The sequence below is a fragment of the Herpailurus yagouaroundi genome, unplaced genomic scaffold (assembly GCF_014898765.1).
Source record: "Herpailurus yagouaroundi ecotype Mexico unplaced genomic scaffold, PumYag 142, whole genome shotgun sequence".
NCBI classification, from domain to species: Eukaryota; Metazoa; Chordata; class Mammalia; order Carnivora; family Felidae; genus Herpailurus; species Herpailurus yagouaroundi.
Window position 1 is genome coordinate 24,286,824 of NW_024412397.1, and position 22,802 is coordinate 24,309,625.

A 22,802-nucleotide genomic window follows, 5' to 3' on the forward strand; every position below is an offset into this window, starting at 1 on the left:
CACCCATCCTCACTGAGAAAGGTGCCCTGGTTCCGCAGCACGTCTCCAGCCTGGACGCCCGGCCCGCCCCCCCCAGCATACACACACACACCACTGGCGTGGCCCGGGAGCCGCAGTTGGTCTGAACTTGCCTGAGGCTCCATGGGTTAGTGAGAATACCAGGCCGACTCTGGTCTTAGCCACAGTCCACAAAGGCTCCTTGGCAGGGGTTCTTTGTGCAGGCTTTGACCCAAAGGCCCAGGAATGCAGGCTTATGCCACCCTCCCTTACAGCTGCCCTCCATTCCCACTGCTCCCCCAGGAGCAAGTCCCAACAGATTCTTCGGCCAAGGAAAAGGCCATGTGAACAATCCCAGGCCCAGGCCCAGCGTTTGCCTGCCGTCCTTCCCTCCCTGCCTCCCTCACCATGCCAAATCCCATCGGGAGGCCCAACTCTCCCCTACCAACGACTCCAGCCCAGCTGATTTCACCAGCCACTCCACTGACCCTTGATTTCCTAATGTCCTGTTTACTTTCGACTTTATTAGCAGACAGTAGCATAGAAGTGGAGATTGCAGATGGGCTTTGGAGTCAAATGGACATGTATTCAAATCCTGCTTCCATTGCTGTGTGTTCCTGGGCAAGTTACTGAACCTTTCTCAGCTTTAATTACTTCCTCTCTTAAAGTAGGTATCATCACACTTGTTAAAAAAATGTTCTCCTCCGAAGATTAAAGGCAAATTCTCTCATCCAACAAAAATATACCGAGTGTCTGGTGTTTGGCAGGCACTACTATGGATGACAATACCGTGGTGTACAAGGCAAACTCCTTGTCCTCAAAGAACTTACATTCTGGTGGATGACTGATGATACACCAATAAACCTGTAGCCAAACAAACAATACTAGTGATAATTACCATTAAAAAAAAACACAACATACCAGAGAGAGTGATTAGATTTGGAGAGGGTGGGGAGTAGTATTTTAGATAGGATGATTAGGGAAGGATGTCTGAAGAGGGGACATTTGATCAGGGCCCTGAATGATACAAAGAAGTGAGCTATACAAAAATCTGGGGAGTGCAGGTGTAAAGATTCTGAAGCAGAAACGAGGTCGATGTGTTCATGGAACAACAGTAACATCAGCGCAGCTAGGGCAGGGCAAGAGACAGGAGCAAGGTAGGGGATAAGATCAGATAGATAATATGTGGGGAGAAGCGTTAGCATGTGGCCAGTGCTTCATACATTCCAACTATTCTTAAAGGGGTCTTGTTTTCCTAACGAGGCTATATACTCTTTGAATGCACTCATTCATTGGAAAATACTGAGTGCCTACCAGGTGTCAGTCACTGTGCTACGAGATAGGAATATAAAAACGAACAACACAGATGTGGGAAAGGAAAATGAGAAAGTGAGCAGGGTGATTTGCAGGGTCAGAGACAGCTGAGCCTAGCCTACTGCAACCTTAGGGACTGAGCTTGGCTCAAGGGCGTCCTGATGCTTGCCATGCTGTTGTACAACATGCCCGAGAAAGTGCCCAGTGAAATCATTATCTGAATATTAAGGGATGGAAAAAGAGATACAGGTAAATATAAACCAAAACAGTTCCAGGGTAGTAACTTTCATATCATCTGAAAGAGACTGTAAGGTGGAAAACATCATGAGGGACAAAGAAGATTGTATATGCAGTGTAGGTCAACTGAATGACTCAATTAGTGAGCTCGATCTAATAGAGAACTTTGTACTCAACAAATAAAGAATATACATTTTTCAAGAATGTATGGAAGACTCCAAAGATCAGTCATGTACTAGTCATGCGCTTCAATAAATTCCAAAAAAATCCACATCATTCAGGCCATGTTCTCTATCATAATACAATAAATTTGGAAATCATTAACAAAAGAATACCTTCAAATTCCTAGAAGTCTGAAAATGAAAAATTCTATTAAATAATAGAATAGAGAAATTATCGTACTGGAAATTACAAAATATAATAAAAGCACCGTGTGTCAAACTGTACATAGCTGGTACATAAAAAGGATTTGTAGAGTTATATACATTTAACAAATAAGAAATATTGAAATCAAATGAGACAAGTGCCCCGTGCAAAAACCCCAGAGAAATAAGCAGAAAGGAATAAAGATGGGGCAAAAATCAATGATAACGAGGCATCAGGGGAGAGGGGAGAAAAGCAGTACACATGAATAACAAAACTAAAAGATGATTTTTTTCAAAAGACTCCTGAAAGTGACCATCATGCCAAGATCAATAAAAAGCAGGAAGAGGGGCGCCTGGGTGGCGCAGTCGGTTAAGTGTCCGACTTCAGCCAGGTCACGATCTCGCGGTCCGTGAGTTCGAGCCCCGCGTCGGGCTCTGGGCTGATGGCTCGGAGCCTGGAGCCTGTTTCCGATTCTGTGTCTCCCTCTCTCTCTCTGCCCCTCCCCCGTTCATGCTCTGTCTCTCTCTGTCCCAAAAATAAATAAACGTTGAAAAAAAAAAAAAGCAGGAAGATATGCAAGTAAATAGAATACCAAATAAAAAGGAAAAAATAATTTACAGACAAAATAGGCATTTTTTAAAAGATTATTAACTACTATCTGCTAATAAATTTGAATACATTGATGAGAAGGGTATACAGCTGGAAAAACAGAAAATACCTGTTGCCACAAAATTTTAAATAGAAAAATAACCGTTAAAAAATTTGAAATTGTCATGAGATTTCCCCCTACTCCATCAGATATAAACATATACACACATTTGCTTATTTTAAAAATCAATGGAAGGGGCGCCTGGGTGGCGCAGTCGGTTAAGCGTCCGACTTCAGCCAGGTCACGATCTCGCGGTCCGTGAGTTCGAGCCCCGCGTCAGGCTCTGGGCGGATGGCTCAGAGCCTGGAGCCTGTTTCCGATTCTGTGTCTCCCTCTCTCTCTGTCCCTCCCCCGTTCATGCTCTGTCTCTCTCTGTCCCAAAAATAAATAAACGTTGAAAAAAAAATTAAAAAAAATAAAATAAAAAAAAATAAAAATCAATGGAAAATTAAGTCATAAGAAATCGTAAAGGCTACTTAGGAGGAAAGAGACAAGGAGAGAGAAACTAGAATTCTCTAAATATACCCGGTTGCGTGAATTTTACTGTAAAACTACGTAAATCTTTAACATAATTATGAAATTAAATTAACTTAAAGTTAAAAAGCAATCCCTAAAATGTGAAAACAAATTGAAACAGACGAACCTGATTCTGTTTCAAGTTGGTGGCACACAAAGGAGCTATTCCAAGTGACTTTATTTATTTATTTTTATTTTTTGTAATGTTTATTTATTTTTGAGGGAGAGAGAGAGAGAGAGAGAGGTGAACAGAGAGGGGCAGAGAGAGGGAGATACAGAATCCGAAGCAGGCTCTAGGCTCTGAGCTGCCAGCACAGAGCCCAACACAGGGCTCGAACCCATGCACTGTGAGATCATGACCTGAGCTGAAGTCAGACACTTAACCGACTGAGCCACCCAGGTGCCCACCAAGTGACTTTAAAACAAATAACTTGACTCTATATCCCTAGCAGGACATAGCCTGAGGACGAAAGAACTGCAATACAAACATAAGCATACACATAAAAAATCTCTAAAAATTATTTTTGATAATCACATTGGTGGTAGAGGTTTGATATCATGGTTTCTTTTTATGTAGGCTTCATGCCCAGCCCAACACAGTGCTAGCCCAACATGGAGCTTGAACTCATAACTCTGAGATCAAGACCTAAGCTGAGATCAAGAGTCGGACCCACAACTGACTAAGCTACCTAGGTACTAGGGAGTTTTAGTATTATTATTCTGAGAATGCTAGTATGTATTGCAGGATAAAGGAAATGAGTAATTTAGGTTGGTATTATTGAGAACTGAGATTTCTGACATGACAGAAAGGAGATATAGGGGTTACATAGATGAAGGTGTGGAGTCCTGGTTTGAACTGGAAGTATGTGGTAGGCAGAACTGTATAATGATCCTCACTGAGATAAGCCCTTGTGAAATCTCCTCCCCTTGGGTGCAGGCAGAACCTGGGAATATGATGAAGTGTCATTCCTGTGGTTAGGTTACATTATAGGGCAAAGGGACATGATAAAAAAGGAAAATAAAGTATTGTACAGATATAATTAAAGTTCTGGGAGTGCCTGGGTTGCTCAGTTGGTTGGGCATCCGACTTTGACTCAAGTCATGATCTTGAAGTTCATGAGTTCGAGCCCCACGTCAGGCTCTGTGCTGACAGCTCAGAGCCTAAAGCCTGTTTCAAATTCTGTCTGTCTCTCTCTTTCTCTGCCCCTCTCCCGCTCATGATCTCTCTCTCTCTCTCTCTCTCTCTCTCTCTCAAAAATAAAAATAAAAATAAAACATAAAAAATTTAAAAACATAATTAAAGTTCTGAAATCAGTTAACTTTAAATTAATCAAGAATATTATCCTTGGTGAGCCTGACTAATCAGGTAGCCCTTTAAAAGAGGATCTACGGGGCACCTGGGTGGCTCAGTTGGTTGGGCGTCCAACTCTTGATTTCGGCTCGGTCACAATCTCACAGTTTGTGAGATCAAGCCCCGCATCAGGCTCTGCATTGACAGGGCGGGGCCTGCTTGAGATTCTCTCTCTCACTCTCTCTCTACCCCTCCCCGGCTTTTGTGTGTGCTCTCTCTTTCTCACTCTCTCTCTCTCAAAATAAATAAATAAACATTAAAAAAAAAAAAGATAAAAGAGGATCTAGAATTCAAAGACTTTAGATGGCAACCCCTTAGATGTGATTACTTTTAATTCAGAAAGATAACAGACTTGCTAACCACCACTGCAATTTGATACAAATATAGAGGAATGACCAATTTAATGCCATGAGAAGAGAGTTCAAGGATTGGAAGGAAAGAGATAAATGTGTTATTGTCACTTATATGGAAAACCCAAGAGAAATTAACAAGTTATCAGATCTCACACAAATTCACAAAGACTGCCACATAGCAGGGCAACATATAAAAATCAATAGTATTTCTGTACACCTTCAAATTCCAGTAAATAAGATACCATTTACAGAGTTATAAAACTATAAAATATGCAGAAATTAAATTACCCAGTAATGTACATAAACTATCTGGATAAAAATGTAAAACTCAATTAAAAGGCATTAAAGAAAACCTGAATAAATGAGAATATATTGTATGTTCATTGCTAGAAGAGCTTAACGTCATAAAAATAGCAATTCTCTCAATCTTAACCTATAAATTAAATGTAATTGTATTATAATCCTACTTGAAGAGAATTTGACTCTAAAATATATAGAGAATTAAATATATATGGAAGAACACATATCTACAAAGAGTTAAGACACATCTCAAAAGAAGGGTAAAAGGGGGGATGCACCCTACCAAATAATGAGACATATTGCAAAGCTAGAATAATCAGCTGAATGTTGAATCTCACAACATACGCAAAAAAAAAAAAAAAAAAAAAAATCCTCTAAGCAGATTAAGTCCTAAATTTGAAAGAAAAAAATCGTAAAGCCAATGGAAGGAAATGTGGAAGAATATCATTGGGACTTTAGGGGTGGGAAAATTTTCTTTTAGATGCCAAATGTACAAATTTTAAGGGGGAAAGCCATAGATTTGATTAAATCATATTATTTCTGTCTTCTAGAGGCCACCATAAACACAACTAATAGGTGATCAAATGGGAAAGCTTATTTGTAATACTCAAAGTCAACACAAAATAAAGATTTATATTTTAAAAATCCTAAAATAGCTCCAAGGAAAATATAAGAAATCTAACAGAAAATAAAATGAGCATAGGATGTGATGAGGCAATTCACAGGAGAAATCTGAATGACTATTAAGTCTCCTAAGAGATGTTTAAACTCATTAGTAGTCAGTGAAATGTAAATTAGAGCTAAAATACCACTTTACACATCTCAGATTAGAAGAAAGAAAAAGGAGAATCAGATAGCATTAACTGCTGGCAGTGACTAGGGCACAGGACGTTTAAGGTGCTCTTGGTGGGAGTGTAAATTGGGCAGCCATTCAGGAGAGCACTTGGCATCACTGCTTGGAAACAGGAGTACGTAGCCTTCCAACCCCGCAGTTCTGCTCCTGGCCTTATCCTTTTTCCTTTATTTTATTCTATTCTATTTTATTTTTTATTTTTTTAAATTTACATCCAAATTAGTTAGCATACAGTGCAACAGTGATTTCAGGAGGAGATTCCTTAGTGCCCCTTCCCCATTTAGCCCATCCCCCCTCCCACCACCCCCTCCAGGAACCCTCTGTTTGTTCTCCATATTTATGAGTCTCTTCTGTTTTGTCCCCCTCCCTGTTTTTATATTATTTTTGCTTCCCTTCCCTTATGTTCATCTGTTTTGTCTCTTAAAGTCCTCATATGAGTGAAGTCATATGATTTTTGTCTTTCTCTGACTGACTAGTTTCACTTAGCATAATACCCTCCAGTTCCATCCACATAGTTGCAAATGTCCTGGCCTTATCCTTAAAAGAAACTTAGGGCCATTGTAAGAATCAAGTGAGGAACACTCAGGAATCAAGTCAAATATTTGTTCTTTTGTTCCATCCTTCTTGGCAAACTCTTATTTCCAAGTGGCTCTTAGACAATTTTCACCTGGAAGTTGAAAAAGGTTGGCAAAAAGGATCTAGAAATGCAATTTCACAAGCCAACTGATTGTCAAAGCTAACCCTGTTGTCAATCACTTCCGCGTTAAAACTTCTAGGAGCAACAACACAGTATACCCTATGGGTATCTCACAATTTGCTAAGCATTTTTGGATGTGTGATCTCATTTCAGCTATTCGATAATTCTGTGAGGAAGGTGCCATAACTCATTTTCACAGATAAGAAAATAAAGGCTCAGCAGATACAAATCCAAAGAAGTTTCACAGTTACTACCCAGGAATGTCAGAATTTATATTGGATCAGATGACTAGGGAGCACAGTGCCTTCCTTAGGCTATAGTTCTCTTTTGGTTGCAAAACAACACAATTCAGTAGGTACTACTGAGGGAGGAAAGCCCCAAGCTGATGAGGAAGGCTTTCATTTCTACCCAAACTGCAGCTGCTCTTGTCTTAACTTTCCTGATCCAAAGTCTCCCAGTTTTCCTCACCCTGTTCTCAGCATTGACCCCACCTGTCCCCACCTCCCTAACCTCATCTACCATCATCACTTCCTCCCTAGGCCTCACTTAGCAGAAACCACCACCTATGTAGGTACCACTGTTGCCTGAAGGGCATTTGCATTAACAGGATCTCAAAAAAATTCAAAAAGGGTGATGGAGAAAAATGGTACAAATAAAAAAGGAAAAAAAATGCCAAAAGAATATACAAATGGCACAAGAAGAGAAGCTCGATAGTAATAGTCATCAGTGAAATGCAGGTTAAAACCACAATGAGGGGCATCGGCGGGCTCAGTCAGTGGAGCATGTGACTCTCAATCTTAGGGTCAAGGCTTCAAGCCCCACATTGGGCTTAGAGCTTATTAACACACACACACAATGAGCACTGGGTGTTGTATGGAAACCAATTTGACAATACATTTCATATATTGAAAAAAATAAAATAAAATAAAACACACACATACACACACACACACACACTGAGATAGAGCTTATTAACACACACACACACACACACACACACACACACACACACACACACTGAGATACCTCTTTGTGGCCACCAGGATAGCTAAAATTACAGAGGTTTGCTGTATAAAGTGTTGGCAAGGATGTGGAGCACTTGGAATGTTAGTAGGAGAGTAAAATGGTACAGTCACTTTGGGAAACAGTTCAGCAGTGTCTTAAAAAATGTATATATGCATTCATCATATGACCCAGCAATTCGACTCATAGATATTTACCCCCACCCCCACATGAAAACATAGGTCTTCACAAAGACTTGTACACCAATGTTCATAAGTAGTTTTATTCAAAATAGAACAGGAAATAAGCCAAATATCCATGCATGGGTGAAAATACAAACAGATTGCAGTAAATTCATTCGATGGTCTCCTACACAAAATGGCAAGATTAATTGATGCATGCAAAGACATGGTATGTGGGCCACCCAGTTTGGGCATCTATATATTATATACAGTTAAATAATTAATGATGCTTGTATATTTGTGGTTTGGAATATTTACATTGCAGTTCTAGTATTAGCTAGCATTCCTTGTGGTATGTCTCAAATCTACCTAATAACAATTATGTGGTATGGTAGCATGAATAATGGCTCAACTATGTCCATGACCCAATCCATGGAACATATGAATATCATATTATATGGCAAGAGAGACTTTGTGGACATGATTAAGTTAAGGATTTTGAGGTGGGGAGATTATCCTGGATTATCCTGGTGGGCCTTGAGGTAGTCACAATGGCCCTCTCCAAAGGGACACAGGAAAAGTCAGAGTAGAAAATGCTAAGAGGATGGAGGAATGGCCATAAGCTAAGGAACACCACTAGAAAGCCACTAGAAGCTGAAAAAGACAAATAGATTCTTCCTTCAGAGCCTCCCGAAGAAAGCAGTCCTATCAACTCCTTGATATTAGTCCATTTGAATTGATTTTGGACTTTTGGCCTCCAGAACTGTAAGACAATAATCTCATGTTGTTTTAAGCCACTAAGATTTTGGCAATTTGTTACAGTGGCAACAGGAAACTAACACACTTGGGTTACTCGTTTACTATACAAGTTACCATCTGTCTCTCCTGTAAATTCTGCTTGCATTGGTTTGAGGGGGGAGCCTAGGCATCTGTTTTATAATGGGCCAAGGTGACTTTTTTTAGTTTATTTACTTATTTTGAGAGAGAGAGTAGGAGCAGAAGAAGGGCATAGAGGGAGAGAGAGAGAGAGAGAGAGAGAGAGAGAGAGAGAGAGAGAGAATCCCTCTAACAGCTAACAGTGCAGTACAGAATTTTTGAGAAAATTGCCCTGATGTGGGGCTCACAAACTGTGGGATCATGACCTGAGCCAAAAATAAGAGTTGGATGCTTAACCAACTGAGCCATCCAGGCACCACCACCCCCCTCTTTTTTTTTTTTTTTTAATGTTTTATTTATTTTTGAGAGAGCACAAGCAGGGGAAGGGCAGGGAGAGGGACAGAGGATATGAAGTGGGCTCTACACTGACAACATCAAGCCCGATGTGGGGCTTGAATTCAAGGACTGTGAGATCATGACCTGAGCCAAAGGCAAACACTCCACTGACTGAGCCACCCACCCAGATGCCCTAAGATGATTTTTATCTGCAGGTAAATTGGAGAACTACAGCTATAGTGGACTGTGATAGCCCAGCCAAATTTCTCACCACCAATTTCCTGATAATAAACTCCATGGGCTGTGATTTGGGTGTGACCACAAGAGCAAGAATTGACCAGTTCTGGCACTCCATTGCCTTTGAGCCTTAGACTGGTCCACAGGCAGACATATGGCCTACACTAGCCAATCACAATCCTCTGTGAATTTATACACGGAAGCCATATTCCTTCTTTGTGCTGAGATTGCTATGCTAGGATGGAGCATCAGTTTGCCCTTCTTCCCTGACTAGGTAGAGGAAGTCCTTCTACATTAGCAAAGAGATAATAAACAGAGGGGAGCAGAGCTAAAAATTAGAAGGAGAGAGAGGAAAAAACCCTGATCTCCTTTGAGCTCTGGATCCAGTTGTACCTGATGCTGGTAGCATCTCTGTTCTTTTGACTTAAAGGAAATCAATTAACTTCTGTTACTGTTTAGGCTCATTCAGTTTGGTTTTGGTCCTCTGAAACATAAACACTCCTATCATACTTGGGTGTTACACAAAATGGGTCCTTTACACTGGCTTTCTCTTCACCAGTTTCTATCCCCAACATCATATGCTTCATACCTGTCTATGCCAGTTTATACTTGTCTGGTCAGGATTTATACACAACTTGCATTGAGATTTTAGTCATTCTGTCTCTACCACTTAAGCTAACTCCTTTACAGTATAAATACTTTCCATCAACCACATAGGAGCAGTCCCATTCAACTAGATGTTCAGGCTACTTCTCTTTCCACTTTAATCCTGCTCCCTCTCATCTATTCAATGACAAGAAATTCTGGGATGCTGGCTTTCCTCCAGGGAAAACAAACTGCAAAACTCCTATGATGGCTTTTATTCAATGTTCTGTCTACAGAACACCTTCTGCAGTCACATTACATGGGGTTTTATAGGCATCTTTAGCCTGATATGAGAAGCAAAGAGGTTGAGTGCTGACTAGAAGATTTTCCCTCATCATTCAAGTTATTTAATAGATGATTGCTTTTGATCTTTCAATTCCAAAGTTTCTCAGTTCCAGCAATGAAGTTAAACACTGTTATCTGCAACACTTCCCTAGTATAAATCCTCATTGTCAGGGGGATGAGCCTGTAGCATTTACAAAATGGGACTGACCAAGGGAGGCCTGGGCTTCACTGAAGGCTCACACACAGACCATCCTGGAAAATAATGTCTGGTCCTTAGTAGAGTCAGGATGTAAAACTTGGTGGAAGAAAGTGGGAATTCCTAACTTTTTCCTCTGCCAACAGATGGAAAGGGCACTGGCTAACAGTCAGGAAACCGGAGGATAGCCTTGGCTCTGCCATTTAATACCAGTTAGTAAATTTAGGCAAGTCAGTCAATACCTCTTGATTCCTTTTTTTTTTTTTTAAGTTTATTTATTTTTGAGAGAGAAAGAGAGAGAGAGAGGGAGGGAGGGAGGGGCAGAGAGAAAGGGAGAGAGAGAATCCCAAGCAGGCTTCATGCTGTCAGCGCAGAGCCTGATGCAGGGCTCAGTTTCAAGAACTGTGAGATCATGACCTGAGCCAAAATTAAGAGTCAGACGCTTAACCAACTGAGCCACCCAGGTGCTCCAACACCTCTTGATTCTAATTTCTTCATCTACAAAATGGAATTCATCATACTCCCCTGCATCAAACGACATATGCAGATGTTAGGGTGCCTAGGTGGCTCTGTCAGTTGAGCATCTGACTCTTGATTTTGACTCAGGTCATGATCCCAGGGTCGTGGGATTGAGCCCCACATTGGGCTTTGTGCTATCAGCATGGAACGTACTTGGGATTTTCTCTCTCTCTCTGCCCCTCCCCTGCTCATGCTGTCTTTCTCTCAAAATAAATAAATAAACATTGAAAAAAAAGATATACAGATGTAAGGTATTATTATGCACTATACAAATGTAAAGTTTAATTACACTGCCCTATTCTTAGACATCTTTATTCAAATCTGGGATTGTAAGATTCTGACTATTCTAATTACAAAGATTGAAAAAGTGAATTGCTTCTCATAAATCAATTTATTTAATATCTATATGTTATAATGAGTTAGGAATTACCATATACAGAGTAGCATCAAATTTGGAACACCAGTTAGGATATTACTCTATGCAAATGACTGAAGATTCGAAGTATGGATGCACATAACAATGCAAATAGATGCTACACATTTCTGCAAATGCCTAAAAATGGTCTTCAGCAGATGCTTCTAAATTTTCTCTGGATTACAGCTTTCGAACAAAACAAAAACCCAGTGGATTTGGACCAGAGATCTCTAAACCTTCCTCCACCCCCACAACTGTCTTTATTTAGTCCTAAATTTAGAGCAGATGGAGAAACCAGCAAGCAAGACAATGCCTGCATCTGCTAATAAATTAATACTGCTGAGCCAAGCAAATGGATAAAACTTGAGCAGTCTCTACACGTTAGCTATAAAGAATGCAAGGGCCCCTGCTTTTGAGGCGTTTATAATCTATATAACTTAGACATAATATTGTTTGCTAGCATTGATCGAGGACTTACTATGTGTTGGGCACTATGCTTAGTGTTACACTCATTTAAGCCTCCCAATGACCCTGTGAGATGGATACTATTATATTATCCAGTGTACAGAAGAGGACAATGAATCAGAGATTAAGTGATTTTGCCCAGAATCACATGACTAATGATACAGTTGGAATTTAAAAGAACACTCTCTTAGCCATCATGCTAAACTGCTCTTCTAGAAAGACACAGATAGATAGAAGGAATAGATTACCCTATAACCTCATTTAATATTTACCATATACTCTTTATTATTCTATATTATATTATATTTTATTTACATATATCATTTATATTATATGACTGATGGGCTAGGATTATATTATATTATATTATATTATATTATATTATATGATTATATGACTGATGGGCTAGGGAGAGGGAGAATAGGGAGTTGTTGTTCAATAGGTATAAAGGTTCAGTCATGCAAAGTGAAAAAATTCTAGAGGTCTGTTGTACAATAGTGTGTTATTGGTAATAGCAATACTGTAATGTACAGTTAAAAATTATTAGGGCAAGTTTATGTGTTTATTGGGTTTTTTTACTATTAAAAAAAAGAAAGAGGGGTACTTGGATGGCTCAGTTCTTTAAGCGTCCAACTCTTGATTTCAGCTGAGGTCATGATCTCAGGGTTTGATGGATCAAGACCCGTGTCGGGCTTTGCACTGACATCATGGAGCCTGCTTGGGATTCTCTCTCTCCCTCTCTCTCTGTCACTCCCCTGCTTGTGTGCTCACTCATTCTCCATCTCAAAATAAATAAATAAACATTAGAAAATATATATCTTGCTCTGAGAAAGAGAGAGAGAGAGGAAGGAAGAAAGGGAGGGAAGGAGGAAGGGAGGGAGGGAGGGAGGGAGGGAGGGAGGAAGGAAGGAAGGAAGGAAGGAAGGAAGGAAGGAAGGAAGGAAGGAAGGAAGAATAAAGCCTGGTCCATCAACTGATGAATAGCTAAACAAAATATATATCCATACAAAATGTATGCATATATCCACAAAATGTGTATCCATACAATGGAATATTTGCTGTTCAGACATAAAAAGAAATGAAGTTCTGATACATGGATATAGCATGTGTGAAACTTGAAGCATGCTAAGTGAAAGAAATCAAGCACAAAAGATCACACATCGTATGATTCCACTTATATGAAATGTCTAGAATAGACAAATCCAGAGAGACAGAAAGTAGATTGGTGGTTGCCTAGGGCTAGGGGATGGAAAACTAAGGGATGATAGCTAATGAGTAAGGAATTTCTTTTTGATGTGATGAAAATGTTCTAAAATTGATTGTGGTGATGCTTGTATAACCCTATGAATACAATGAAAGTCATTGAATTGTACACTTTAAATGAGTGAATTGTGGTATGTGAATTCTATCTTAATAAAACAAAAATATTTTTTTAATTACATAGTGATTGCATTAGTTTTCTATTGTATTATTATTGCATAACAAAATACCATAAAAGCAGCAGCTTAAAATAACACTCATTTATTATCTCACCATTTTGTAGATGAGAAGTCTGTGGTGGGTAGAGGAGGTTAGGACTACTGGCTGAGTTTTCTGCTTAGGGTCTTGCAAGTCCAAAATTAAGATATTAGTAGGACTGAGTTCTTATCTGGAGGTTCTGGGGAAGAAAATGTTTCATTCATATTGTTGGCAGAATTAAGATACTTGCAGTTGTAGGACCAAAGTCCTGTTTCCCAGCTGGCTACTGGCAAAGCACCACTCTCAGGTCATTGAATGTTGCCCTTTCCATTTTCAAAGCCAGCAATGGACTCTCAAGTATTTCTCATGCTTCAAACTTCTCTAACTTACCCTTCTACTACTAGCCAGAGAAAATTCTCTGCTTTCAAATAACACCCCTGATTGAATCAGATCCATCCAGATCATTTCCATATCTTTTTTTTAATGTTTATTTTTGAGAGAGAGACTGAGTGTGAGCAGGGGAGGGGCAGAGAGAGGGAGACACAGAATCCAAAACAGGCTCCAGGCTCTGAGCTGTCAGCACAGAGCCTGATGCGGGGCTCAAACTGATAATTTTCATGTCTTAAGGTCAATTGACTTGGGACTTTAATCATATTTGCAAAATTCATAGCAGTACCTAGATTGGTGCTTGATCGAATAACCAGGAAATAGGAATTAGAACTCTTCCTATAATCTTTCTTCAAAAAATATTCCTCCCTTTTTCAGCTTCATTGAGATATAATTGACATATAACTCAAAAATGTTCTTACATTTTCATTGATGTGTAACTACATATAGAAAAATACCTAAATCAGAACTGAAAAGCTTGATTATTTTCACACCATAAAGGTACCCATATAACTCCCACCTAGACCAAGAAACTAAAGATAAATTTAGGGATAAATGACATTTTTCTAATACTGAGTATTCCAAATTTATTAACATGGTATAAAGTTCCATGTATTTGAGTCTTCTTTAATATATCTCAATAATGTTTTGTAGTTTTCAATTAAGTTTTGCGTATCTTTCATTAGATCTTTTCCCAGGGTTTTGTTTTTGTTTTTTTGAAGATTTTTATTTTTAAGTAATCTCTACACCCAACATGGGGCTTAAACTCACAACCTCAAGATCAACAGTCACATGCTCCACCTACTGAGCCAGCCAACTGCCCCTATTCCAAGGTTTTTGATAGTTTTGATGCCCCTGTAAATGGCTTCAGTTAAAATATTTAAATCTGTTTATTGTTGGAATATAGAAACAAAATTGATTTTCCATACACTGATTGAGTATCCAGACATCTTGCTAAGCTCACTTATAATGGTAACATGTTATCTGCTTATTCTTTTGAATTTTTCTATGGACATAATCATATCATCAGCTAACAATGTTTTATTTCTTCCTTTCTACTCCTTATACCTTTCATTTATTTTTCTTGCCTTATTACACTGGCTAAGACCTTCAAAACAATGTTGTATAGAAGTGGTATTAAATGAGCATCCTTGTCTGTTTCTCACACCACAAGGGGAGCTTTCAATATTTTATTACTAAATGTATATAATATTTAGTCTATTATTTTGTGGATATATATCAGATTAAGGGCATTCCTTCCTGTTCTTAATATGCTAAGAGTTCTTATCATATGAGTATTAAATTTTATCAAAAAAATCTTGTATTTATGAAGATCATCTTACCACTTTTTCCCCACTTATTTTATTAATGTTGTGAATAATATTGATTTCAAAATGTTAAATAAATCTTCCATTCCTTGAAGAACAAACTCCTTTTGTCAAGATATCTTATTCCTTTTATATAATACTGAATTCAATTAACTAATTATTTTCTTTAGGGTTTTCATGAGAGAGATTAGACTATAATTTTCCTTTCTTTTAATGTCCTTTAGTTTTGGAATCAAGGTTATGTTGACCTCATAAAATGAGTTGGGAAGTGTTCCCTCTTTTTCTATTTTCTGGAAGTATTTGTAGGAGAAAGGTATATTTCTTCCTTAATTGTTCAGAATGATTCACTAGTGAAACCATGTAAGCCTGGATTTTTTTGGGGGGGCAGAGGAGAGGCGGGCAGGGTTTGGAGGTTTTTTGTAAGAAGTGTTTCTTACCACAAATTCAATTTCTTTAAAAAACAGAAAATTTGAATAGTCCTATATTTTTTCTTATGTCAGTTCTAGAAAATTTTGTTTTTTAAGGAAGTTCAATTTTATCTAAAATTAAAGTTACTTATAGTATTCTTTTCACTTTTTAATATTTGTAAGATCTGTAGCAATGTCTCCTTCTTCATTCCTGATATAGGCATATTGTAAAGAGTATTTTCAATAATCTATCATTGGATCAACTGATGGATGGATAAATAAAATGCAGTGTATCCATGCAATGGAATATTATTATTTGGCTGATACAAGCTACAACATGGATACATCTTGAAAACATTATGCTAACTGAAAGAAGCCAATCACAAAGGACCACATATTGTATGATTCAATTTATATGAAATGTTAAGAATAGGCAAATCTATAGAGACAAAACAGATTAGTAGTTAGAAAGTAGATTAGTGGTAGAAAGTGGTTGAGGGCTATGAAGTTTGGGAGGAAAGTGGGAGTGACTGCCAAAGGGTACAGAGTTTCTTCAGGGGATAATGAAAATGTTCTACAATTGATAATGGTGATATTTACACAACTCTCTGAATATAAGAAAAACCGCTGAATTTCATGGTATGTGAATTGTTATCTCAATAAAGCAATTTAAGAAATCTATCATTGGATAGGTCAGTTACTCCTTGATCTAGACTTGATTAGATCCTCCTTCAATTTTGTTCAAAGCAACAAATTAGAAACTACTTACCCATTTTGCAAAAGAATTTGGTACCTAATCATTCATGTCTTAGCCCCAATGCCAATACTTCAATTTCCCCCTTTTTTGGTATCCTGGAGCATTGTGAAATGGACCCAGAAAGATACTGTGCCTACACTAGTTATCAGCAAGATTGATTTTAGGAAATCCTTCATATGGAAGCTTGCCTGTGTATCCTTAGGAAAGTCTTTACATGTCCCGAGGGGTACAAATATCCTAGTTTGAAGACCACTGCAGTAGGCTATGCTGCCTCTTAGTAGAGGCATGTGGGAGAAAAAAATGTTTTCCAGTATCTACCAGCTGTATGAAGATGCGTTCCATAGCAAGGCCCTTTGTGGTCAATTAGGAAAAGCATTTGGGTTGCTGACCCAGACATAGGTACTTCTACAAGGTCAGCTCCAGTCCGGGATGTTTGACAAAGATACGGTCTCATTCAGACAAACCTATGATCTCTGGAAGCCACAACAATGTCGAGTACAACCTAGACAAAATAACCTTGGCTTCATTTGGCAACACCAAACTAAATGTTGCTTAGCTCTAGCTGAGGTTGCCTGAACAGTTTCTGGCAGTTACAGGGGGATTTATATAGCTGGGAAACTTGATCTCTTGCCTTTCCCCTTTTACTTTTTCGTGGGCGAATTTAATCTTTGTACCTGCCATGTCTGCTGAGTGTATAATTAGCATGCTGACATCTGAGCAACAGTGTTTCTCAGCTTTATTTAGGAATGGAAATATTTTTTACTTTGGGTCAACTTAGGCACCCCCCTCTACTTCCTTATTATCCTGGAGACGACAGGTGTTTAATCCCTAGAATATTTCTGTCAAGGGCACAGAAATATGTGTCCAGACATTAGCCAAAGTTGCCCTCTCCTTTAAGATACACATGACATTGGCTCAATACCTCTCCTGCCTCCCCACCCCATGGGTTACATAAAGGTCAATGCCCTCCTTACAATTTTCTGAAAATTCCTGGGAGACTTAGGCTGTGTTCACCTCTGACTCCAGCTCCTGTCAACTGTGTTAGTTTGGGGTTGTCTCACTCTCACTTCTGCTGTCCCTTTTCCACCCAGGTCAACACAGTCAGGGAATTCAGAACCTGTTCTTATTTGGTGTGCAGAGTTGAGGAGAGATTACTCAAATCCTATGTGTCTATCAGACTTCAAAGATAGTCTGGGGGAATTGGAGGGGCTTACTCCAAGCAGCGCAGCCACCATAAAACTGAATTATCACCCATCTGTGTTTTTAAGGTTCTCCCCCAGTTTCCTTACCCTGAATGGGGCTTAGCCTTCTCTCATTCTTTATTACCTTTGTTCTGACTTTCCTATGCCTCGCAAAAGGCAACATCCCAATTTCTTAGGCACAAAAACTTTTTTCCAACCTTTTCTCTGACTCTAGGTATCTGTCTGCATATCTTAGGACACAAGCTAAAGCTTTAGAATTGGTATTTATAAGGATTTGCCTCATTAAGGTCACAGACAACCATTCTATTCCTCTCCAGTTTTAGTTCAGAGAGTAACGGTGGGGATTTTTCTTTGTTTTTAGTATTGATCAGGAAAAATCCCTAGGAGAATGAGGTGTTGCATCTTAATAGAACAGGATGGCAAGGAAAATTGAGCCAGTCACTATTATTTATTGAGCGCCTAGTATGCTCCAATGAGCTAGGAGCTAGGGCACAAAAGGCAACAAAATCAGACACAGTTCTGATTGCAGTGTTAGTGGGAAAAAGGAACGTTAATCAAATACTCAAATAAACAAAACGAAAATATAAGCGACAAGCACCAGAAAGGTGGGGGTGCAGGTGCTTCAAGAGTTAATATGCCTCCTGGTGGGAAGTCTGAGAAGGTCCCTCTGAGGATGTGACTGCAGAGCTGTGATCTGAAGGCCCACTAAAGGTTATCTTGTGGGGAGGAGAAAGAACTTTCCAAGTGGAGGTTGGAACAACAGAAGCCCCTAACAAAGCAAAAGAAGGACCCGTGGCTGGAGCTGCAAAAATGAATGCCACTTTGGAGAAAGATTAGGTTGGAAAGGGTGTTAAGGCAAGGCCATTAAAAAGTTTCAAGTAGGGGATGCTGGGCTCAGATTTGCGTTTTGCAAAAAAACAAACAAACAAACAAACAAACAAACAAAAAAAAATCACTTTTCAGTAGGGAGAATGGATTGGATGTTAAAAAAAGCTTGAGAGAAACTGTCGAATACCTGGAGCAGCCATGTGGAAACCAGCAACTGATACGATTATTCTACTCTGAATGATATTTATGTGTTTCATATAATTTTTAAACAAAATGAATACATATACACATAAATCATTCAGAATAGCAAACAGTATTTTAAAAATAGCAACTGGTACTCATACTATATTAGGTTATAAAAGTCAGTAGTCCTCTGATCATTCCTCCTCATACCCCTCGCACCTTCCACTCAAGATCCCTTCCTCCACTCCTAACTATTCATCTGGTATTGACTACACACCCCCCTTTATTATTAGGAGAATATATATTTTTTTACCTTTTAAAATGTTTACTTATTTATTTTGAGAGAGTGAGCAGGGAGGGGCAGAGAGAGAGAGGGAGAGAGAGAATCCCAAGCAGGCTCTGTGCTGATAGCTCAGAGCCTGACACAGGGTACGATCTGATGAGCTGTGAGATCATGACCTGAGCTGGGATTAAGGGTTGGATGTTTAACTGACTGAGCTATCCAGGTGCCCCCTTTTTTCTTTTTTAATACAGCATGCTAAAAGCGTTATTTATTTTTCAGTAGTTTTTCATTTTTATCTTAGAGGGAAGGAGGGAGAGAGTGTGAGCCAGGAAAAGTGCCCAAGGGGGAGAGAGAGGGTGAAGGGAGAAAGAGAACCTTAAGCAGGCTCCATGCTCTTAGCACAGAGCCTGACAGGGCTCAGTCCTGCAACCCTGGGATTGTGACTTGAGCCAAAATCAAGCGTAGGATGACCAATCAACTAAGCCACCTAGGCACCTCTATTTTCCAGTTTTAAACACTGTTTACTTTCTACTTTGGAAGAAAAGAATTTCTTGATTTTACCCCATGTCCCACCATGCCCAAACTCTATTCTTATCCTGCCAAGAGTGAATATTCAAAGCATTACCAACATTTTCTTTTTATTCTTCCCAAATAAGAAAAAATATTGACTCATTCATTACTTGAAAAATCCATCAATCAGTAAGGACAGAACAAGTACATTGCAAAGACAAAAGTACCTTCCCTGTACATCGGTCATGAACACACTTAAAGCAGTAAGGACTTATACCCCATTAAGTAAAAACTGTTCAATTTTTTTAAGTTGGCATAAGAATAGTCAAGGAAATTATAGTTGAATTATACATGCTAGTTGAAAGACATAATAAAGCTATTTGCACTAGGAGGCAAAAATAATCTTTACAAGACAAATATCTTGGAAGAGAAGTGTTAGAAAAGTCATTAACTGATGAACTGTATAATCCACCCAATGACTAGCAAAATAGGCCTCTCTCACACTGCTGTGAGCTAGAAAACAGGTGGGTGATTCCTATGCAGAGTCTAAAACAACAGTCAGAGGTTTTGGCCTTCCAATAAGTCAATCAATCCTAAGGAAATATTCAGAGATACAAAGATTGACACCAAAGAATCTTCATGATGGTATTATTTATACATAATGGAAAAGAATCTCAATGCCCCCCAAATAGGAAATAGGTTAAATTATGTTACATCTATAGAATGGAATATTATAATCATTAAATTCATGCTTTCAAAGAACGGTTAACATCATGGGACAATGCTCGTAATGTGAAATTAGAAAAACAGTTGAAGTCAACCTACATGTAAAAACATACACACATACATAAACATAGTATGTTTAAATTTTTTTTTTTTTAACGTTAATTTATTTTTGAGACAGAGAGAGACAGAGCATGAACGGGGGAGGGTCAGAGAGAGGGAGACACAGAATCTGAAACAGGCTCCAGGCTCTGAACTGTCAGCACAGAGCCGGATGCGGGGCTCGAACTCACGGACCGGACCGTGAGATCATGACCTGAGCCGAAGTCAGCCGCTTAACCGACTGAGCCACCCAGGCGCCCCAAACATAATATGTTTAAATATATATAAAATATCTACACACACTCCATTTTTTTTTCTTTCTTTCTTTCTTTCTTTTTCTTTTTTTAGTGCATAGAAAAAGAGCTTTTTCTCCCACTATGGTCAGACATCCATGTATCTTAGAGGGCTTGCTAGAAGTGCAAATCCTTGGGTTCCACTCCAGACCTACTGAATTAGAGGCTTTGGCATCACAGCCCTAGGACTTCTGCCTACCTACGCACCCTTGTCCATCCATGTACTACCTTGTCTGCCTATATCCTGCCTTGTCCACCTATGTCCTGCCTTGTTCACCTACGGCCTACCTTGATTGATACTGATTCACACCTCCATTTGAACACCAGTGAATGAGAAGTAGGTGCTTTCTGGGTGACAGAATTATGAGTAATCTTCTTCCTGGAATTCTTTAAAAAAATTATCTGCCAAGCATATGCTGCTTTTGTAATTAAAAGCTCATTAAAAGTATATTAATGAAGCATGAGTATTAGAAAAACAGAACAGATTTGGGGTCTATTTGGGCAAGTCTAAACACCTTTTGAGAATTGGAAAGTTCATTTTTAAAATTTAAAGCAAGCAGGTACCTATAGATTCCTGACAGAATGTCAGTTTAGAGAGAACAAACTGAAGGTTGATGGAGAGGTTTTGGGTGGGTGGGAGATGGGCTAAATGGGCAAGGGGCATTCAGGAGGGCACTTTTTGGAATGAGCACTGGGTGTTATACATAGGGGATGAATCACTGGATTCTATTCCTGAAATTATTGCACTATATGCTAACTTGGATATAAATTAATAATAATAATAATAATAATAATAATAATAATAATAATAAATGAAAAAAATAAATAGTTTAGGACAAAAAAATACTACGTGTAAATACGAAATTCATTAACTCAATAAATAGTGCAGGTAAAAAATATAAATATAATAATTTTGAAAAGTATTAAGAAACAGTATTTTCCTGTGCTCCAAGATGTTCCTTGGCAAAAAGGATTCAATGATCAAATAACTTTGGGGCATGATACATATTCTAATCCTCTCTTAGAGTCATACAACCATGAGCATATTATAGGCTCTGGGAAGTCCAGTATAATCTTCATTCTTAATTCTAGCTCCACAAATTCTTAGGATGTGTCCTACCATTAAGAAAAAAACTAGGGGCACCAGGGTGGCTCAGTCAGTTAGGTGTCTGACTCTTGATTTCGGCTCATGATCTCGTGGTTCATGAGTTTGAGCCTCTCATTGGGCTCTGCACTGATAGTGCAGAGCCTGTTTGGGATTCTCTCTCCTCTCTCTCTCAAAATAAAAAAATAAATAAACTTAAAAAAAAAAAATTCTAGGCCAGGAGAGAGCCCAAGAATTCTCACTATGGACTGACACTCTACGTTTGATCAATCTTACATTCCCATGGTCTCTGATGACTTAGACCACATACATTAATAGGGTCTGATTCTAAGGGCACAGCTCAAATCAGTTACCAAATAACACTTAAGAAAAACAAAATTGAGTGCCAGGCTACAAAATTAGAATCTGAGAAGGAATTGTATATTTACTTTTGTTTACTAGTAGTCTCTACCACCAGACATTGAGCCTGAAATTGTGTCTTATATTCACTTATGTAGTTATAACACGGTAAAGCCCGGCACTTAGTTGGTACTCAGTTGAACAGAGCACAACCAAACAGGTGGCCAAATTTTTTTAGACAAATGCAATAATGAAATGGGCTCAGCACAGGTCCTCAACATTAGGCCATATAGTTTATGCAGTCATGATATCAAGGCCTCATTTCATTCAATAAACACTTTTGAGTGCTTATGATGAGTGGGTAATTCCAAGAATGCAGAGGTGATTAAGCTACAGTCTTTAACCTCAAGAGCCCCAGGAGCATTACCAACCAGTCCCTGGTGTACAGGGTTGGGCACACATTAGGTGTCTAATAAATGCTTGTTTTAACTGAGTTCGGAAACCAAGATATGCTAGGCTGGTCAAACTTTGGTGGCCCGGGAGCCTAGAGTAGGGTAGAATCAGCAGTCAAAAGTTTTTGTGAGATAAGTCCCAGAAAGAACCTAAAGGGATTTAACAGTATATACCATGACAGAATTTGTAAATATGTGTACTATGAAATTCTCTAGGTTCCTGCATGTTCATAGATGGTATGTGGTGAAACAGGACTGAGAAAGGGGTCCAAAACAGATGACAGGCCCCTCTACTGCAGGACTTCTCAACCTTTAAGCCATGTGCTATGTTCCTTTTATGCTATGTTCCTCCTATTTAGTCTTCACAGCAATCCTACACAGTAGGTCTCATTATTTTTCCTAGTGTAGAATGAGCAAGGGGTACCTGGGGGGCTCAGTCAGTCAGGCATCCAACTCGATTTTGGCTCAGGTTATGATCTAACGGTTCACAGGTTCGAGCCCTGCGTCGGGCTCTGCGCTGGCAACGGGCAGCCTACGTGGGATTTTCTCTCTCTCCTCTCTCTCTGCCCCTTCCCCGTTCTCACGCTCCCTCTCTCAAAATAAATGGAAAGGAAAAGGAAAAGGAAAAGGAAAAGGAAAAGGAAAAGGAAAAGG

General features: G+C 39.0%; 1 protein-coding gene across 1 annotated transcript in view; it reads right to left on the reverse strand.

Annotated features, from left to right (window-relative positions):
- SMAD4 (SMAD family member 4) overlaps positions 1–22,802 on the reverse strand; it is a 111,386-nt gene that overhangs the window by 77,862 nt on the left and 10,722 nt on the right. The window lies entirely within an intron of this gene.